At 43.7% G+C, this 19,276-nt stretch overlaps 1 protein-coding gene and 1 long non-coding RNA gene across 3 annotated transcripts in view; one reads left to right on the top strand and one right to left on the bottom strand.

The window, feature by feature from the left end:
- PROSER2 (proline and serine rich 2) overlaps positions 1-5,983 on the bottom strand; it is a 45,993-nt gene extending 40,010 nt beyond the window's left edge. The window contains exon 1 of one of the 2 annotated variants that reach the window (XM_081820577.1): positions 5,837-5,983. The gene's annotated coding sequence lies outside the window, so the exon portion shown is untranslated. Of the gene's footprint in view, positions 1-5,256; positions 5,390-5,836 lie in introns of those variants that run through there. The other variant, XM_081820576.1, reaches the window with a different exon arrangement.
- Positions 5,984-6,176: 193 nt separating this feature from the next.
- On the top strand, positions 6,177-11,172 carry LOC145721640 (uncharacterized). Its single transcript, XR_014145466.1, has 3 exons — positions 6,177-7,253; positions 9,741-9,820; positions 11,070-11,172. It is a non-coding gene; the product is annotated as an uncharacterized LOC145721640 (long non-coding RNA).
- Positions 11,173-19,276: the final 8,104 nt, after the last annotated feature.

The raw sequence follows: 19,276 nt of genomic DNA, 5'->3' as shown, positions 1-19,276 counted from the left end.
AGACCAGGAGCCCAAGTTCCAGAAACAGGAGGTGGTGAACCCTACAAAACGTGAGACGGACTCCCTCACCACCTCGAGTTGAGTGCTGCTCTTTTTCCCTATGCCAGGCTCTACTAATCTGTTAATTAAGAAAAATAAAACGTATCTACAGACATCCAAAAGAGAAGCATATGAGGACTGGTATGTTTGTATACCCAGTGACTAGCTCAGTGCACAATACAATGCCAGCGGCCAGTCTACAAATACTGCTGAATGAACAAAGGAACCAACCCAGGCCTTTGGAACAATAACTAAATTAGGCAGAATATGAAATATTTCAAAGCACTCTTCAGACAGTCTCCTAGGAGGAACAGCAGAAGCTTGAAAAAGAAAGCAGGGGGAAAACCCCCAAAACAACAGAATGAAGGTTTGAGAAGGAATATAATAGACAAACCAAGCCCTATAAAAATAACTACACTTACGCACATGCAAGATTTTGGCAATATAAAAGCAAATACAAAAGAGAATCAAGTCCTTGAATCGTTATTTCTCCAAAGAAGGCCTCTAAGTGGCTAACAAGCACATGAAAAGATGTTCAACACTATTAGTCATTAGGGAAACGCAAATCAAAACCACAGTGAGACACCACTTCATGCCCACCAGGATGGTAATTTCAACACACGCACACACAAACAAGTGTTGGCGGGATGTGGAGAAACCGGAACCCTCATACATCGCTGGTGAGACTGTAAAATGGTGCAGCTGCTGGGGAAATGGTCTGGTGATTCCTTAACAGGTTACACACAGCATTACCATATTACTCAGGAATTCCCCTCTTAGGTACAGATCCCAAAACATTTAACAAGTGTTTGAACAAAAAATTGTACACGATGTTCATAGCAGCACTACTCACAACGGCCAAAAGGTGGAAACAACCCATATGCCTATGAACTGAAAAATGGATAAGCAAACTGTGGTCTATCCGAGGAAATATTATTCAGCCTTTGAAAAAGGAATGAAGTGGGGCACCTGGGTGGCTCAGTCGGTTATGCGTCTGCCTCCGGCTCAAGTCATGATCCCGGGGTCCTAGGATGGATGGAGCCCTGGGTCAGGCTCCCTGCTCAGTGGGGAGTCTGCTTCTCCCTCTGCCTCTGCCCCTCCCCCCTGTTTGTGCACTCTCTCGCTCTCTCTTTCTGTCTCAAATAAATAAATAAAATCTTTAAAAATAAATAAATAATAAAAAAGGGATGAAGTACTGATGCATGCTCTCACATGGATGAATCTTGAAAGCATTGCTAAGTGAAAGAAGCCAGCCACAAAGGACCACATGCTATATGATTCCATTTACATGGAAATATCCAGAACAGGGAAATCCATAGAGAAAGAAAGCAGACTAGTGGTTGCCAGAGGCTAGAGTGGGAGGAAATGGGGAGTGACTCCTTAATGGGAATGGGAAACCCTTCAGGGTGATGAAAAAGTTCTGGAATTAGATAATGGTGATGGTTGCACAACATTGTGAATGTACTTTTTTCCCTTTTTAAACACTTTAAATATGTGCAGTTTACTGACTATACCTCAAGAAAGACATTTAAAAGACAATAATGATGGGAAAAGATAACATCAAGCCAATATTCACAACAGCAACAATGAGAGGGTCACTTCTGGCTATATTACATCAGGCACAATAGATTTTAAGGCAAAAATCCTCATTATTGATGAAAGTAACTATGTAATAATAAAAGCTCAATTCCTATTAGACACTGTGTATCTACCAATATAAACTTACAGATGCACATTGTTAGATTTTCACATATAAAGTTGTATGCACAAAGTCTCAGAATATTTTCTAGCTCAAAATACAGGGAGATAGTGACAAATCCCCCATTTCAGTGTTATCTTTCAATGTACAGATCTTCCTTGACTTATGATAGGGTTATATCCCGATAAATCCATATTAGGTTGAAAGTGCATTTCATACACATAACCTATTGATCATCATAGCTTAGCCTAGCCTACTTTAAATGTACTCAGAACACTCATATTAGCCTACAGTTGGGCAAAATCCTCTAATACAAAAACTATTTGATAATAAAGTGTTGATTATCCCATGTAATGTACTGAATGCTACACCTGAAGAACAGAACAGTGATGGGTGCAGAATGGTTGTCGGGATGGGTCGTCCGCCCTCGTGATTGCTGGCTGCTTGGGATCTGCGGCTCACCGCCCAGCATCCGAGAGAGGACTGACCGCACATCGCTAGCCCGGGACAAGATCCAACTTCAAAATCCCAAGTACGGTTTCTACTAAATGCATACCACTTTCGCACCATTGTAAAGTCTAAAAATCATTAAGTGGGGGATGATCTGTACCTCTCTCAATTATTGACATGTTAAGTAGGCACAAAGTTAGTGAGGAAGAATTCAATTAATACGTTTCATTTAATGGATATCTGCAGACCTCTACAGAAAAAAAATTAAAGAAAACACTCTCAAGCACATAGAATGTGAATGTACTTAATGCTACTGATTTGTACACTTTAAAATGGTAAATTTGATGTTATATATATTTAACTACATTTTAAAAAAATAAGGAGATTCAAGTCTTCACAGTGCTAGGATCTTTGGAAATATCCAGTCTGAAGATCTGCATTCATAAAGCACTATCGCGTCTCTCTCCAACAAGGTGGAATGTTCTGCCCTACACATTCCTTTGCCACCAAGCTTGACTGCATGGATTATAAACCCAGCACCTACTTTCTTAAAATAGGTTTCAGTATTAATGCTGTGAGCCTAGAAGGGGGACAAGGGCATCACTGTGGCTTTCCACAGACGGAGGCTACTACCAGTGATTCCACGATACTGAGCCTGCTGTGTCAGTGTGGACAGAGGCTTCTCTGCAATGGCCAGCAGACGCACTCAAAGATTCAAGAGGGATGGACGTGCTGCCGTGTGTCAGAGCCAGGGTGGCAGGACACATCCTTCCCTAGAGCACGCAGGCAGCTATGAAGCAGCACTCCCACCAATGGAAACTGAAACGCAATGCTGCCCTTCGGCAAAGCAGAGAGCTCAAGTTCTGGGATGCTCCTAGGATTCCCTGGCACCTACCCCCGAATGGCCTCCGTGTCCCTGGCGGCTGTCCCACAAACATGTAGATAAGATGCCCTTGAACTTTTGTTCCAGAGGCTCCCCTGCTCTTAGCTCTGCTCCACCCAAACCTTTCACCTCTCTCCCTTCAGGCTTCAAGGCTCCACTACACCTCATGCAGTTAGTTATTTGAGATGATCTTTAGAATCAACACAGGGTGCCAACTATAGACTCCTTAGGTGTCTGAGAACTTTGGAACCAGGGCCAGGTGTATCTTCAGCTCCTGATGAAGGCTTACTTGATCTGATTTTAATCAGTTTGGGCCATATGGCTGTCACCTAGATATGCTTGTGTGCCCAAAGACGAACTCAGTGCTCAGCACGGTGTAGGTGGTCAGTCTTCAAATATCGCTGAATGAATTAAAGAGCACTTGGTGCCCACACTTAAGGACGTCATCATGCCTGACACACTCAAATCTTCTTAAAAGCACCTCTCATCTTTCCAGCCTTCTCTAAATTATTACTAGCCAATGTTACTCTAATTTTTGGCTTCCTGATTTTTAGTAAGGGAGAAAATGTGTTGCTTTTAGAGTATCAGCATCCAAAATTTTCAAAGAAAAGCTCATCTGAAATGCTGTTACCAAAGAACCTATCCAGTCACTTAAAAGTGGCTATTACTGGTCTGGGCAAGAAAATACACAGGATTCCATACATACACTGTCAAGTTTGGCAAGAGAGATTTTAGACAACTTCCGTCCTTCCCACCCAATCCCAAGTAAACAGGGCATTTGTTTGTATTTCCACATTGGCCTCACCAACGAAAATACCTCCTCCACCTAGAAAAACAATCTGTAACATTCAGGCGTGGAACTCTGAGGGCTAACTTTTTAGTACATGCTCGAGCCCTATGTATGCAATGCTTTAAAAAAAAATAAAGTAGAAAAGCATCTTTAATAAACATTTCTCCTGTGAGCATCTTTCTCAAGTTTACACTTACACCTGGCTTGGTATTTCTGTTTCTTTCAGAAATACAGATTTTAAAAAAAAGTTCTCCATTAAAATTGGAGCCAGAAGGAACTTTTCTTCCTACAGTCTCCCTGCAACAGACCCGAACGTTTGTTTTACTGTTTGGGAGGGTGGCCGGGGCGGGGGTAAGGCACAAAAAAACACTCCTTTTCTTTACTCACTAAGTTTTCTGCTCTGTATCAACTATCCTGCCTGGCAAAGAGTTAAGAATTTTCTGAGGTTAGTTCCTGCGGTTTAAAAAAAAAAAAAGGTTAGATGCTTAAATTTAGACTCCGTAAAACAATACTGGGAAACTTTCAAAGCCTTGGAGAAATACTGGAGTTTATTGTATTGCCTTTTGTTAAACTGCATCACATCGGGTCCCATTTTCTTCTTTTTTAAATCCCTCCCGGCCCGATTCACTGCGGATCCTACGCATTCCCACTTGATTCAGCTACCTGCTGGCGATTGGGGGTTGGAGGAGCGGGGGTGGGGACCCAAATCTAGTGGTCACTTTGCACCCAAGTTTAACAGGTGGCTTTGGCTACCTCCTGTCAATATGAGAGGCTCCCACCCTCCTGTCCACAACGTGAGGGGCAGAGCTCCCTGGAGTTCGAGGGCCGCGGCGGCGAGTCCGGCTACGAGTCTCCAACGACTCCGGGGAGGGGCCGTGGGGACCGCGGAAGGGTGTGAGGGACAACCCGTAACCGCTCTGCGCCCCAAGTTAAACACGTGCCTCGGACCACCTCGCGCCCCCCAACAGGATAACCTCGGAGCCGAAAAGCGCCGCGTTCTCCGCACCTCCTCCGACCTGGGGCGCACACGAACCCCTGCAATCCCAAAGGAGGCACTGTTTTCCCGGTAGATGAGGCCACCGGGTCGACGACGGTCCCTCGGATTATGCGTCTTTCCTAACTTCCAGGAGGCTGGGCAAGCGATGTGGAGGAGAGTAGCGCGCAAGAAGAGATCCACGCAACCGGGGCGCCGGCAGGGAAGCGTGGGAAGTGCAGACAGCCGGGCCACAAGAAAAGGGGGTCACCCTTGTCTATCCGAAACCCCCCCGAGCCCAAGCCTCCCTCTACAGACTCCAAACGCCGCCCCGCTCACCGACGTGCCTGGCGAAGGCACCGGCTGCCAGGGCGCCCGCCCGCCGCCCTGACCCAGTCGGGGATCGCAAAGTCCAAACTCACCTGGAAGGAGCCCCCGCGCCGGGGACCGCAGGTGCCCACCGGGACTGGGACCCAGAGCCCTCCCGCCGCCTGCCCGCCCGTCAGCCAGCGCGCTCGCCTCTCACCGACAGTCCCAGGCAGCCCCGCCGCGCGCTCCCCGCCGCGCGCTCCCCGCCGCGCGCTCCCCGCCGCGCGCTCCCACGCCTGCCCGGCGCTCGCACCGCCGACGCGCGCTCCACCCCCACCCTCCGCCCCACACGCCGCGCGCCCGCTTCTGCGCGCTGCACCGCCCTGCCGCGCGCTCCCCGCGCCCCCCAAAACACACAGCGCGCGGGCTGGGCATTTAAAGGGACAGGCGCCCCCGCACGCCGCTGCTGCCCGGAGGCCGCCTCTCGAGGGGCGGGGGGGTCCTCGGTCTCCGCGCGAGGTCTGAATTGGGGACCTCGCCGCGAAGAGCAGTAGGGGTCTGCGTCTGGAGCTCCGAAGGAGACTTGTTTCCCCCGCTGCATCGTCGTCAGCTTTGAGAGCTTATGTTCTATTTAGTGGTAATAACTCCCAAGTGTAGAATTTTTATTACCTTCGGAAAAGACAATGAACGTACCCATTATTTCACGTAACCCTCAGAACAAGCCTCTGATTCTGTGCCCCGTTTTACACCGAGGGAAAACTGTGGTTCAGAGAGGCGACGAGCCTCCTCCCGGAGCTTCTGACCCCATTGCTGGGTGCTATTTTCTTCTTCTCTCCATCGCCGCGGAAATACCGACCGAGGTTAACAGCTGGTTGTGGAAGGTTCTCCTCAAGTTGTTGAGAGCTAATGGGACCAGTGTTTCCACCGGGTGGCACAGCTCCGGAGGGAGGCAGAAAGCAGGAGTTACGGGGCTTTATTAATTGTAGGGTTTGTTGGGGACTCCGCTGGCAGACATTACAAAACCTGTATTCCAAAATGCTGTGTGTGGTGTATCCCCATTGTACAGAAAACTGAGGAAGGAAGTGGTTGGCGGCACGGCAGGGCTGAGTCAACGGGCGGCGCTCAGGGCTGAGCCCCAATACCTTACTCCTTAGCTCATTTCTTTGCCCTCCCCAGGAAGACACACCTGATTAAAGGAGAGAGACCTTTTTTCACTAATAACACACTGGCCTCATCTAACTCCCTGCATCTTTAATTAATGTTTACAAAGCACTTTAATCTACCCAACATGCTAGTTAACTAGGCAAGTACTATTACCCCCCTCTTTCTGAACCAAATCCAGGAGAGAATCAATATTGTCAGTCCTTAATCCCTGATGAATAATGGGCCTAAGCTTTCTGCTGTTTGTTTGTTTTTTTCCAAATTGTGTCCCATATTGTGTTAAATACTAATTCATTTAGCATGAAAGGGCTTACTAAAAGTCAGAGACTATTAAACACCTGCTGGTGAGAGGTAAAATAGACAAGGATTTCAGATAAAGAAAAAGACATTTTGTCAAGTGCCTCCCAGAATTTTTTTTTCTTTTTATTATTGTGCTATTTGCTTGGTTGGGTTTTCATGATGTATAAACATATGTTTGGCTTAATCTTTAAAGTTTACTTAAAATTTCTGATTTACACATTATCTTTTGTGTAAAAATTAAATTTTACTCAGTATCTTTTCTTACAGGTGAAGAAGAGATAAGAAGGAAGAAATTGAAGGATGGTGGGATTGGGAAGGAAGAAGGAGAAAAGGCAAAAAAAAAAAAAAAATCAAAAAAATCCCGAACACCACCACCACCACCAAAAGAAGAGACAGAACGACGAGGGAAATAAGTGAGACAGGTTTCAACCGGGTGGCTGTGGGGCCATGAGGCAGCCCCTGCCTAGCACACCCCAGAGCTTTGTGGGAATTACAAACAGGTGGACCTTCCTCTGGGCTGGTGTGGACCTAGCCAGGGCCCCACAGTGACTACCTGAACACAGGCTGGCTTCCGGTCCCCACTGCACCCCTGTCGAGAGACCTTTGTGCCACCGAATAACACAAAGGGACTAGAACAACAGGATGGAAAGTAAGAAAACAAGAAATGGCTTAGAGGGGTAACTGAAAAATAGTTATTCATGGAAGTACTTACATGACGTCAAGGGAGAAAAAAGGAACAAAGAAACATCTGGAGGGTCTTTGTATCTGCCATTTTATTCCTTTAAAACCCATGGAATTTACAAAATTTTACTTTATATTCACTTGAGTTTTTAATCAATGTCTTCCGAGGCTGCTCTTTGTTAAGAAAATCCTGGAAATACATGACCCCCAAATATCAGACAATATTATGAACTTTGTGTAAATTAAAAATAAACTAAAAAAATTTAAGCTAAAAGTAGGTGTATGTTTTATAAAAATAATTACTGTAGATCATTGGCTCGAGAAACTGCAATATCTGTTTTGGCCACTAGAGGAGGCACACAGGGAAGAAGAAGGGTTAGTAATTTTCATGTTTCCTTTACTAAAAATTATAACATTGTAGAGCTGAAAGAGATGTCAAAAGAAATGATTTTATTTTATGTCTCTTCCACTCAGATGTGCGATTTTGAGCTGTTTATCCTTTTTCAGACTCAGTTCCTCATCTGTACAATGAGGCTACTAACATCTACCCTGGGAAACTAAAACAAAATTATTTTAACGTTTATCTGAATAAATGGCAGATGAGAAGAGTTAAGAAAATTGTGAAAATGGAGAAAAATATGACAAATTGCACTGTTTTCAATTGAAACATAGTACAAGACTATAATAATTTAAAAGTATCACGATAGAATAGTAACAGATATTGAGTGATAGAGATAATAGAATGGAATCGATAATCCAGAAAAAGATAGTATTGACATAGTGTAGACTTTAAGATGTGATGAGAGTAATCTAAAATAAATGAAAAAGGGGCATATTCTCAATAGGCTTGAGAAAACTAGTAATTTGAAAAAAATACTCGATGTAAAGCCCTTACCTTTCATTATGTGCTAAAACAAATTTCAGATACATTAAAGATTTTTAAAACTAGGAGAAAATTTAAGGAAATATTTATGGTACATCAAGATGAGGGAAGAAAAGAAATGGAAAAATCATAGATGAAAAGACCATTAGACTCGATTACATAAAAATTTTAAATCCTGACAACTAGAAATATTGTGAACAAAATTTGAAAAGAAAAAAAGATTCTATAGAACTGTGCATAACAAATCTGACAGTTAATTTTATCCTCAATACAAAAACACCCATAGTTGATAAGAAAACTTTGATAACTCAATGGGAAAATTACCTCAAAAAAATGGTTAGTAATTAGCTCTTTCCCTGTGTGTTATATTTTAAAGTGTTTGAACTACCTAGTAATTAAAAAAGTAAAAATTTAAAATAATGCCTAATATACCTATTAGAGAATATTTTCTTAAATTCTAATATTCAATACTGACAGGAATGCAATGAAATGGGAAATTTTATATACTATCAGTGGGAGCATAAATTGACAAAACTTTACTGGAAAGCAATTTTATAAAAATATTTCCCAGCTTTAAAAATGTTTATAAACTTTGATCCTGTAATTCCGTATCTGAGGATTCTATAGAAATAGAAACAAGCACGGGGCGCCTGGGTGGCTCAGTCGTTAAGCGTCTGCCTACGGCTCAGGTCATGATCTCAGGGTCCTGGGATCGAGCCCCGCATCGGGCTCCCTGCTCCGCGGGAAGCCTGCTTCTCCCTCTCCCCCTCCCCCTGCTTGTGTTCCCTCTCTCGCTGTGTCTCTCTCTGTCAAATAAATAAATAAAATCTTTAAAAAAAAAAGAAATAGAAACAAGCACAAAGATTTGTGCATGAAGATATATACTATCTCCTTTTTAAAATGTCAGAAAATTAGAAACAACCAAAACATCCAAAATTAGGGAGAAATAAACTATCATGCAGCTTTTTGAAACGAGGAATTTTTAGTGGCCATAAGAAAATATCTAAATATATGGTTAGGGGGGCAAAAGGAACATTATAAAATTGTATATAAATTATTATTTCATGGAAATATATTTCCACATACATGGAAAATGCATGTATGTATGGAAAAATTAGAAGGAAATCTGTCGAATTGATGGCAATTAGTGTTTCTGGCTCTGATTATGCGATTTTTTTTTTTTTTGGTATTGTATATGTTCCAAATTTTCTGTTGTGACTCTATATTACTTTATACATCAACAAAAACTAGTAAATATTGTATTTCTTTATGAGACAGTAAATGCCAATGTGCATAGCATTGAGCCTGGCTTCTGTCAAACATTCAATAAATAGTTGATAGACAATAGGAGGAAAAGGAAAACATTGATGCACTTCAAGAATGATTTCCTAGTGAAGTTTCTCAATTAAAAAAAATAATTAAAAAAATAAGAAATAATTATTCTACTTCTGCAGATGAAAATTTATGACCCGGAGGTCTTTTGGGTGACACATTTAGAGGAAGGCTAGAAAAAAATGTAGTGGAAATGGTTTCATACTTCCCAAAAGCAAATAGATGATGTCTGTATTCCAGGGCAGTATTTTGAAGGAGAAACATGTGGAAGAAACAATTATGGAAGAAAACAGTAAACAAGTTATTCCTACGATTTAATGGTAAGCATTCTGAAAGACAAGCAAGTCTCCAGAAGATCCCTGGTGAACAACAGTGCTGCTCAGGCAAGCGTTAGGACTTGCCCGTGAATGAGGTCCGAGCAGGGAAAGAGGATGTATGGCGCCCATTCATCCTTCATCTGAAAATTCTTTGCAGTCTCTTCTGTGGCAAGCGCACAGTGGTAAGGCCTAGGAGATACAACAGTGAACAGCATAGATAAACCCCCTGCCTACAAGGAATTTGTAGTCTAGGGGTGCTTGGAGAGACATAGACAAGACTCAGGTGATAAAATGGTTAATCACTAACAGTCTGTTAATCCACAGGTGATTCTGTAAATAAAAACAATTTTTTTGAGCTGAACTACATTTCCCCCCAGAGATAAGCCTGAGGCATAATTGGTGGTTAAAATTTGACTGAGGACAGCTTGTTTTGCTGCTGCTGATCTGGGCCCAGCTCGTTTTCAGTTTACAGGTGGAGGACGCAAAGCCGACAGGGTTTGGAAATGTCTTGAGTCTGAGGAGACCGGGGGTAGAGCAGCTGCTGAGGGAAGGACTTTTCAAGGAGAGTCTTAGGAGGTTTCCAGTGCAGGCTGTCTGGTAACCCTCACCCTCTTCCCACCAAACCTTCACTAACTACCCGCTTCCTCCTAAGTCCTTTTGGTGTCAGTAGATTTGAATACGGGCCAACACCAGCCTCAGGTGAGGGTCAGGTAAGAGCAGGACTTAGCGAGACTCAGTCCAGTTTGTGTCCCAGACAGAGCAGGTACCACCTTTGAAAAGACAGATGAGTATGGTGGGTGGAGTACTGTGCAGGTAGATTTTGTTCCCTGTCAGCTACGTTGAACTTTCGTAAGCCCATTTCAGGTCAAATATTTCATTATACCAGATTTCTAAGTTTGAGGGCTGACTTTTTTAAATACAATTCCACTGTGACTCACGTAGAACTTCCTCCTTGATCTGACCCTGAACTTGAGGATGTGAATTCCCTGAATTGTGAGAGAGCTCTTTCCTCGTGTTGCAGTCAGGGTGAAGCTGAAGGAATCACCCAGCAGGATATGTGACCACTTAGTGGGGCTGCGGAGTCCTGGTCTGGCCACCAGCTTTACAGACCTGGGCATTTTCAGGCTCTCAGGCACTGTGTCCCTATTGCATTTCCAAGTTGCAGTATTGGTGGAGGGAGGATGGGGGAGGATGGGGGAAACCTTACCGGTCACTCTTTGATAAGCTTAAAATATTTTATTTTAATTTCCAGATTTTTAAATAGGACTAAAAAAAACCAAAAAACAAAAATTCTTCCTATGGAGAATCACAACAGAAAAAGAAAAGGGAAATCGCACCACACGCTACCATTCACCGTGAGTAATAAAATGTGGGATGTGTTTCCTGTTGTCCTCAAATTGCCACTGAGGGGTAACAATACTCACCACCTCGTGCATTCCAAATTGAAGACATCCCCAGGAACTAACCAGGAATTATCTCCTCAGGATTTACTGACAGTCAACAAATCCAAACTGGCCCCACCACCAACACCCCCACTTCCAAACTAAGAAGAGGCTTGAGGATCCTAAGCTTTGTGTGGGTGCAGTTAGTATTCATGGTGGGAGGTTGTTCTCTGCCCTCTGTCGGGGAGGGGAGGGGAGATATATTCCTTTTGTATCCACCCAAGGTAATCTCTCTTCTAATTATCTCCAGGTCAACTAATTAGGGACCTCACATCTGTAGAATCCCTTTTGCCACATAATGTAACGTAATCACAGAGGTGACTTTCCATCATGTTCACGGGTTCCACTGATCCTTAAGGGGAGAGGATTATACAAGGATGGGACACCAGGAAGCTGGAGTCTTGGGGAGGCATCTTAGAATTCTCCCTAGTACAAAGGAGAAGGGGTTCCTCTAATTCCCACAGCCAAGCATGGGGGAGAGTCCTAAGACAATCACTCATTAAGATTGGAGTTCAAGGGGCGCCTGCGTGGCTCAGTCGGTAAAGCGTCTAACTTCTGGTTTCAGCTCAGGTTATGATATCAGGGTCGTGAGACTGAGCCCCCCGTTGGGCTCCATACTGAGCATGGAGCCTGCTTAAGATTCTCTCTCTCTCTCTCAAAAAAAAAAAGATTGAAGTTCAGCAAGATGGGGATATGGACTCTTGCTAAGGTGTAGACCCCACATTACCCTCAGGCCACAAGGAGCTGAGTGGGGTGAGGTCATAGCAAGCATTTGAGGAGCATGGCACAGGATCTCTTTCCCGCTGAGATTTGGACACACACTTGGAAGACTTGTGCCCGCTTCCAGGCAGGATATTTCACAGGAGTGGTCACTGTACCGGGGTTTGAAGGACTGGGAAGCACAGTGAGCCTGAAAGTAAGATGGGGCAGCTCCACCTACCCCAGATCTCCAAGACCCTCAAACTGTATGGAAGGGGACCTTTCAGTTTCTGGGGCTCTACCTGAAGGAACGCAGAAATAATCTGAGAGGCAGACAACGGGGTAAGCTGCCTGCCAGGGGGCCAATGAGCCAGGCAACTGAGTTTGAGATGGAAGTTTTTAAGTGCCTAGGACTAAATTTTTTTATTGTGGTAAAATATACATAACATAAAATGTATCATTTTATTTTTAAATGTATCACTTCAGTCATTGTTAAAAGTACAATTTATCGGCATTAAGTACATTCCCAGTGTTGTACAACCATCACCACTATCTATCTCCAGGACTTTTTCATCTTCCCAAGCTGAAACTTTGTCCCCATTATACACTAACTCCCTATTCTGCCCTCTCCCAGCCTCTGGCAACCACCATTCTTTCTGTCTCTATAAATTTGCCTGGTCTAGGTACTTCAGATATATGGAATCATACAACGTTTGTCTTTTTTGTCTGGCTTCTTTCGCTTAGCGTAATATTTTCAAGTTCATTCATGTTGAAACATATATTAAAAATTCCTTCCTTCTTAAGGTTGAATAATATTCCATTGTATGGACAGACCACATTTTGTTTATTTGTTCTTCTGTCTATAGACACTTGTGTTGCTTCCACCTTTGGGCTATTGTGAATAAGGCTGCAGTGATCACGGGTGCACAAGTCTCTGTTCAAGCATCTGCTTTGATTGGTTTTGTGTATTCACCCAGAAGTGGAATTGCTGACTCATACGGTCGGTGATTCCATGTTTGATGTTTTGAGGAACCGCCATATTGCTTTCCACAGGGGCTGTGCCATGGTCCATTCCCACCAGCCGTGTGTTTGAGAGTTCCAGTTTCTTCACATCGTCACCAGCCCTTGTTGTTTTATGTTTGTTGTTATTTGTAATAATTAGAACTGAATGTTAAAAACAAAAATGAGACTGGTTTAATAACGAAAACTGTTAGGGAGGTTATTAAACCAGCCGGTCTGATCCCTGATGTACTGCTGGTCTGTGGGAAATGGGAATTTCACAGAGAACAGCTGGGGGCAGATACTGACAGCAATAAAATTGATTCATGCTTATGCCCCAACACGTTGAGACTCCTGAATAAACCAGTCATAGGAACAAAGAAATAGGTGAAAAACATCTTCTCCCCCTTGGCTTTTAAAAATTTTATTTTTATTTTTTTAAAATTAATTAATTACTTTATTTAGTTGACAGAGAGAGACACAGCGAGAGAGGGAACACAAGCAGGGGGAGTGGGAGAGGGAGAAGCAGGCTTCCTGCAGAGCAGGGAGCCCGATGCTGGGCTTGATCCCAGGACCCCGGGATCATGACCTGAGCCAAAGGCAGACGCTTAACGACTGAGCCACCCAGGCGCCCCTTGGCTTTTTTTAAAAATATGTACTAACTTTGAAAATGATTCACATAAGAATGTAACAGGATACACATATGTGTGGCCTTCATCATTTCATGTCCCATTCATTTCTTAAACCTTTACCATCTGGGTTCTAATCCCACAACTATTCTTAAGCTGTGTTCTCTTGGTTCCCACCCTGGCTTTCAATCTCTGACAGTTGGAATCATCCATTAAATCGAAGTATTTTTCCCAAAGTTGAGCCTTCAGCAGAGTCCACACTGCCTTCCTTGGGCAAAGACATTCATCAGCCTGACCTCACATATTACTTCTATAGCGATGACCTGAAAAACCTCCCTCTCTGGGCATTATTTGTTCCACTTAACAAGCTGAGTGTCTACCCTGGTTTCAGTTGGGAACCTTGTTTTAAACTGTGTGCCAGGCATCTCATTCATTAAATTCATTCACCATCCAACACCCTATCTTGGTTGTGAAAGGCCAACCTCCCTCCTTAGACTGCTTGAGATGGGAGAAGTATAGACGCACATACACACACAGCTAAATCATTCTGCATGATATGAAAAAAGGAGTAATCCACTGGCATCTCAAGGAAATCAGGATCCTAAAGGAGGAAATGGAAGGGTCAAGAGGGGTGGGAAGCAGGGAGAGCTGGCTAACGACATGATGGACGACCAGGGCCTGTGGAGAGACACAGACATAGAACGTTCTGTATGTGGGAACGATGGGACTTTGGGAGAGCAATGTGGGACAGTGAAGTTTGACATGTTTGCTAATTGTGTGGCATTCCCTCTGCTACCCCCAAACCTCCTAACACCAGTGGTTCTTTGGGGGAATGAAAAGGGTCATAGCTCATGATTTTCAGGAAAGCAAAGAGAAGTAAAATGGAGCCGGGTGTAATGGTTTGGAGTCAGAGGACAGCAGAGATGTGGGTAAGAAAGCAAAGCCCCATGCCACTGAATATGTTTAGAGAAATAGAGGAAGGTATTCTAGACTCTGCCATTATGGCAACCTAAGTCATTAATTTTGATATTAAGTAAAACAGTGACCTTAAGAAGTGGAGATTCAGGCGCCTGGGTGGCTCAGATGGTTGAGCGTCTGCCTTCGGCTCAGGTCGTGATCCCAGGGTCCTGGGATCGAGTCCCGCATCGGGCTCTCTGCTTCTTGGGAGCCGGCTTCTCCCTCTGCCTCTCTCTCTGTCTTTCATGAATAAATAAATAAAATCTTTAAAAAAAAAAAAAAGAAATGGAGATTCTTGGATTATATAATGTTCACACACAGGATGTCGCCCTGTGGCGTCAGGTGCCTGTTCTTCATAGAGGCTAGAGCATGCATGGGACCAGCTGTGTGTGTTGTTCTAGCTGCCCTCACCTTTTAGCTTCCTTCTTGGGCTCCTAATCTTCTCTCTCGGACCTAATCTTCTTTCTGAAGCTCTTTAAAAGTCCTGAAGACCCTCTTTCTCACATTCCAGTGGCATAAGTAATAATGATGCTGTATATCTTAATATCACATTTCATAGTTTACAGAACTCATTCACACACATTTAATTCTCATAACAGTCTTAGAAGGTATCAGTCTTCCCATTTTACAGATAAGGAACCTGAGGCTCAACAGGGTTCGGTGGCTTACTCAAACTCCCTCACGTAGTAAGTGTCCCAGTGAGAATTCTGTTGCACTCTGCTTTTCATGGGAGCTGCCTTCGTGAGTTCTTCCCAAAAGGAAGAGTGGTCCTGGTGGATGTATTTTCTCTCTATAAATCCAGCTGAGGGATTTGTGCTCCTGCTGTTGACTATTTTCAAGGTTTCAAATTAGTATTGGGGAAAAGTGTGACCTTTATGAGAGTTTAAGGAATAGTAATAAGCATTAGAAATTGGAAATCTTACCTTATTCAATATTCATCTGAGTGGAGTCAGCTGAGGAGGTACTAAGAGGGACAACAAAAAACAGAAGCCACATTTCCCAGCTAAAGAAAGGGTGAGAACTGCATAAAAATCCACTAAGATTTTGATGGAAAGATTCAGCATTTTCTTTAAGGATTCCATAAAGAATTGCTCAATGCCAAATACAAAGTACCATTACATAATTATGAAAAGATTCTTTGCGGGGCGCCTGGGTGGCTCAGTCGTTAAGCGTCTGCCTTCAGCTTGGGTCGTGATCCCAGGGTCCTGGGATCGAGCCCCGCATCAGGCTCCCTACTCTGCGGGAAGCCTGCTTCTCCCTCTCCCACTCCCTCTGCTGTGTTCCCTCTCTCACTGTCTCTCTCTCTCTGTCAAATAAATAAATAAATAAAATCTTAAAAATATATATATATAAAAAGAAAAGATTCTTTACTTCCACATATCAAGTAAATCTAAAGCAGAATAATTCCATGAGTAAAGCTAACATATGGAAAGCATGTCTTCCCAGGACAGATGAAGCCCTGCATTCAAACAAAACCCCAGAAGCTGCAAAGAGATAATGCTACAGGATTCATGTTGCATAGACTTCATCATCTTGCCCATCTTCACATGTTGCTTCGGTTTTACATGGAAGCCCTTTGCCAGACTGGCAGGGGTGACAAAAAGAGAGTGCAGGTGATGAGGAGAAGATCTGGCTAGAGAACAGCATTCGCTTCTGTCTCTGGCTCTCCCAGGAAGAATAGATGGACCATCCTTGCAAAACATGTATTATGGTGGGAGAATAATTGTTCTCAATGGGGTATTTAAATATGACCATTTCCAAGCAACATTTTGAGGATCGAAGGGCTAATAGATATATAGCAGTTCTCCCCTCTCCTTTATGCGCATTCAAGGTGGTCCAAAAGCAGATGATCCTCCTTCTGACCTATGGTCAGACGGTCTCTAGTAGCTTCTTGCTTTGTCACAATGCCTACATCATTCACCTACTTCATCGCATCACGGAGGCATTTTATCATCTCGCTCCATCACAAGAAGAAGGGTGAGTACAGCACAAGAAGATATTTTGCGGGAGAGAGGGGCATCACATTAACAGAACTTTTTTTACAGCATGTCATTGTAATTGTTCCATTTAATTATTAGTTATTGTTGTTAATCTCTTACCTGCCTAATTTATAAATTAAACTCTATCATAGTTATGGGCAAGAGGACAAAGGAGGAAAACGGAAAAAACATAGTATATATAAGGTTTGGTACTACCCCTGATTTCAGGCATCCACTGGGGGGTCTTGGAACATGTTCCTATGGATAAGGGGACCCTCCTGTACACACAACTCCACAATAGATTTGAGTTTTGTCTTTCATCAGCTCATTTCCCAAGTTAACTAGAAAGAGCAAAATTAAGTCATTTAATTTTCATTGACTTTCTCTTCCCCTTCCTCTCCTGGGAAGAAGCGCTTATGAGCTCCGAAGAGGAACAGGCCTGGTTAGATTCATAAATTGAATAGTTTAAGCAATTCAGATCTGACTCCAGAGCTAAATAGGGTATACTAGTAAGGAAGGAGTCATCTAATTTAATAAGTGTGATGACATGATAAGGAATAAGCCATTTTAACTTCTACTCTGTTAAAAAAAAATTGTGTTAAGAAATGTTTGAAACATTTCTAAGAGGACCAAATAATTTTTCATTTCTTTTTTTTATTTATTTTTTTAAAGATTTTATTTATTTATTTGAGAGAGAGAGAGAGAGAGCACATGAGAGGGGGGGAGGGTCAGAGGGAGAAGCAGACTCCCTGCTGAGCAGGGAGCCTGATGCGGGACTCGATCCCGGGACTCCAGGATCATGACCTGAGCCGAAGGCAGTCGCTTAACCAACTGAGCCACCCAGGCGCCCTAATTTTTCATTTCATAAGTGCATTTACTAAAAGGTTTCTTTAGGGGTGCCTGGGTGGCTCAGTCCATTAAGCATCCTACTCTTGATTTCGGCTCAGATCATGATCTCAGGGTCATGAGACTGAGCCCCATGTCCAGCTCTTTGCTCAGTGGGATGCCTGCTTAGGATTCTCTCTCTCCCTCTCCATCTGTCCTTCCCTCCTCTAAAAAAAAGGTATCTTTAAGTCATGAGGGCCTTTGGTGCATTAAGAATATATCCAGCTTATAGGGGCGCCTGTGTGGTTCAGTCAGTTAAGACTCCCACTCTTAGTTTTGGCTCAGGTCATGATGTCAGGGTCCTGGGATTGAGTCTCATGGGCTCTGTGCTCGGCAGGGAGTCTGCTTCCACTCTCTCTCTCCCTCTGCCCCTCCCCCTGCTCATGTGCCCTCTCTCTCTCTCTCTCTGATAAATAAGTAAATTCTTTTTTTTTTTTAAGATTTTATTTATTTATTCATGAGAGACAGAGAGAGAGAGAGAGGCAGAGGGAGAAGCAGGCTCCCAAGGAGCAGGGAGCCCGATGCGGGACTCGATCCCAGGACCCTGGGATCATGACCTGAGCCGAAGGCAGACGCTTAACCATCTGAGCCACCCAGGTGCCCAATAAGTAAATTCTTAAAAAAAAAAAAAAGATAATCTGGGTTACACACAAGAATACTTTTATTGCTTAAGATGAGCTACTTTTATAGCTCTGGACCTATAGTGGTTTTCATGATTCAGTCTTAAAATGTTTTTCAGACACTAATTCATTAACTAGATGACAGAGGAACTGAAGCTCCAAGAGAACCAGGAGAAGGACATGGTTCCTGATCCCCAGTCTGTAGCCTTCTTCAAAAAAACAAACAAACAAAAAACCCTTTTCCAATTCAGGGATGCCGCCGGACAGAGTTTCTATAAAGGCAATGTGTTACTAAAACAAGGCAGTAAGATGAAATGCTATGATTTTTGGCAAAATAGATTTCAGATAATAAGCCATAAAAGCCCCAAAGATTGGGGCTGGAAGAAAGGACATTTAAATGTATATTAAAAATACATAGCCTTTGTCCTCTTGCCCAGCGAAGAGATACCCGTAGGGTGGCATCAGCTGGGTATGTTTAAGTCAGTGAAAAAGTATCTAGCAACTGAAACAGGAGGATCGGCGTGTGCCAAGGCCGTGTGACATTTCAGCACCAGCCTGTGGGTGACCACCCTCCTGGGGTCTGATCGCTATCCCCTGACAGCGCTGTGGGCCACCTCCAGGGCTTTCCATGTCTTCAGGGCTCGCCTTGCAGGAGCAGCAGAAACTGTCCTCCGGGGAAAGAGCCTTCTTGGCAGCTGCTCAAGACTGTGAAGTGATGGGGCGCCTGGGTGGCTCAGTTGGTTGAGCGACTGCCTTCGGCTCAGGTCATGATCCTGGAGTCCCGGGATCAAGTCCCGCATCGGGCTTCCTGCTCGGCGGGGAGTCTGCTTCTCCCTCTGACCCTCCTCCCTCTCATTCTCTCTCTCAAATAAATAAATAAAATCTTTAAAAAAAAAAAAAAAGACTGTGAAGTGATGACCCACTTCACCTCGGAGTCAGAATGATGAGGAAAGAGGTTGAGGTGGGAAGGCCCGAGGTCCCTCGGCTTTCAGAGGGGCAGGAGAAGGGCAGGAAGGCCACCCACCCCTGTCCCCGAGCTTTGCTAACTTGGCACAAGTTAGCTTCTAACTTTTCTCGTGGGAGCCTCGGGATGAATATGAGGCCACTGAATTCTATTTTTTTGGTTTTCGTGAATGGAACAGGACCCAGAAGCTTGACATAAAAGAACTTGGGGATCTTGCAGTTGTAAGAATGACTCAGTTCCTTTGTTGTTGATAAGCAGTCGAGTTGGAAGGAAGCCTAAGGTGAG

This window comes from Leptonychotes weddellii, chromosome 5 (assembly GCF_054177405.1).
Source record: "Leptonychotes weddellii isolate Sample4059 chromosome 5, ASM5417740v2, whole genome shotgun sequence".
Classification (NCBI taxonomy): Eukaryota; Metazoa; Chordata; class Mammalia; order Carnivora; family Phocidae; genus Leptonychotes; species Leptonychotes weddellii.
This window is presented reverse-complemented; position numbering and strand designations above follow the sequence as displayed.